The sequence below is a fragment of the Jatropha curcas genome, chromosome 10, assembly GCF_041381405.1.
Source record: "Jatropha curcas cultivar XTBG-Jc1 chromosome 10, XTBG_Jcur_1.0, whole genome shotgun sequence".
NCBI classification, from domain to species: domain Eukaryota; kingdom Viridiplantae; phylum Streptophyta; class Magnoliopsida; order Malpighiales; family Euphorbiaceae; genus Jatropha; species Jatropha curcas.
Window position 1 is genome coordinate 12,868,614 of NC_143160.1, and position 2,724 is coordinate 12,871,337.

The window sequence follows — 2,724 nt, forward strand, 5'->3', positions numbered from 1 at the left end:
TCCATCTGAGTTGGATTTTCAATCTGAATCTCTTGCACATTCACCTTACGTGGTTCACTGCTCCCACTAATTTGGCCATTTTCAATAAACTGAGCATTACCAGACTCAACAATTCTTGTACTATGGTTAGGACAATAAAATCTGTACCCTTTTGACTTTTCAGGATATCCTATGAAAAATCCACTAACCGTTCTAGCATCAAGCTTCTTTTCATGTGGATTATATATCCTTACTTCCGCTGGGCAACTCCAAACATGAAGATGCCTCAGACTAGGTTTCCTTCCCGTCCACAGTTCATAAGGGGTCTTAGGAACTGCCTTACTAGGAACCCTATTAAGTAAATATGCAGCAGTCTTTAATACATGCATCCATAATGATAAAGGTACAGTATAATTATTTAGCATACTTCTAACCATTTCCACAAGAGTACGATTCCGCCTTTCAGCTACACTATTCTGTTGAGGTGTACTTGGCATTGTGTATTGCGCACAAATGCCACGACTTTCAAGGAACTTTGCAAATGGACCTGGACATTGTCCATTTTCATTAAATTTACCATAATATTCACCACCTCTATCAGATCTCACCACTTTAACTTTTCTACTTAACTGCCTTTCTACCTTATTAATGAATATCTCAAGGATATCCACTGATTGAGTCGTTTCATGCAGTAAATATACATAACCGTACTGTGAGAAATCATCGATAAAGGTAATAAAATATTTTTCACCACCCCAAGAGGGAACATCAAAAGGGCCACATATATCAGTGTGTATAAGTTCAAGCAATTCACTGCTTCTTGTGGCTGGAGTCTTTAATGTGTGCTTAGTTTGCTTACCTTTAATGTAATCTATACACACGTCCCAGTTAGTGAAATTCAATTGAGGTAAGATTCCACCTTTCACTAACCTCAAAATCCTTTCTTTGGATATGTGACCTAACCTTTGATGCCACAAGAAAGCAGAACATTCATTATGTGCACTACGTTTAATACCTATATTGTGTTCAACATTAAACAGGGATTCAATAAATTCAACATCAAGATTAAAACGATACAAACTATCAATCAAAGTACCAGAACCATAATAGTACTTAAGTTTGTAAATTCTATGGTTAGCTAACACATTAGGGTAAAAATATGTCTTCTATCACTTCTCTAAAATATGCGGGTAAAGTAGTCAAATATTGAGCTAAAGCAGCACCTTCCAGTCCGCCCAGATTTTGATTTCCAGCCAGCACAGTTTGTACTATTTTTGGGCTTATCTTTCAATTTATAAGTCCAATTTAGGTGATTCCAAAGCTAATAGACAACTAAAACATAAAGGAACAAATAACTCTTCTATACCACTTCCTAATTCCATCGGTACACAGGTTCAAATTCAGGTTGAAGTTAATGGTCATTTTTCCAACAAACCTGTTTCAGCATGAATTCAATATCCAATTCATTTATTCAATGCATCCCATGCTTAATCAACATTCTCAAACCTATTACTCAACATTCAGCAACATATCTTATCACTATCATCACACTACACATATTCTCACGCAAGAAAATTTGTTAAACTAAAAGAGATATCAAACCTTCCACCAAAAGAGCTTTAACTTTTCTTCTTAGCTTCCTTTTGCTTCTACCTTTGAGTTCACCTCTCCTATACATAATAACATCTTATTAATCATCCAAAATATCACTCAAATAGGAAAGTCCAACTTACTTGGATCAGTTGTAGGTTGAATTTAATGCTTGAAAGGTTGAATATTAAGGTAGAAATTGGAGGAAGATTTAGGAGAAGATGGAGAAGGTAAAGTGAAGGAAGAAGATGAAGGAGAAGATGGAAAAGGGAAAGTGAATGGAATTTTCAGGTAACTTCTAAATTTATCTCTAATTGTATGTTACAAATTACCAAATAGTACCTAACTTTTTAATATTTTACAATTTAATACCTAAACTTTATACTTTATTTCAATTTGGTCCTAATCCTTATACTTTTATCTTTATACTTCATTCAATTAAGTCCAATGCAGTTAAGTATTTAATTTAAATCCCATTCTATACCACTCTGGACTCTAATGGCTCGAACCGAGTTCTAGTTCGGCTCGACTCGACTCGACTCTATGCAACGATTCGATTCAGTAGGATGTCACACAAGATTCCTGTTTATCATTTATGTCCAAGATCTTTTCTAGGCATTAAAGTCCTTCCATTACAGTTAAGAATTTATTATAAATATGTACATCATACCTCATTGAGACGCACAATAACACAATTCAATAGCAATCTCAATATTCCTTTCAGCTTTTAGATTTACCCCTATCAATAAGAAAAATAATCGACTCTTCATTTTCTTTATTTTTTATTCCTTTTTTTCTGAAAAAAAAAATTCTCAACTCTGTTTGCATGAAATATGTTTATTTCTGTTTGTGATTGTCATATTTTGTTGAAAATTATAATGGTTTTAGATATTGAGACGGGGTTGTAAAAAGCAGTTTGAATTTTGAATGTGTTGATAGTAGTGGCATCAATAATAGTGTGATGAAGAGGCAGAGATACTTTCTAGGTATAGGATTTGTTTGTTGATGAAGGGTATTTTTATATTTTCCTTAAACATTTAACAGAAAAGTACATTATATGGACGAAAGGATTAAATAGTGTGACATAAACAAAAATTAGGGATAGATTAATGTATTTTTCAAAATACAAGGATACACATGTTAATTTCAATATTT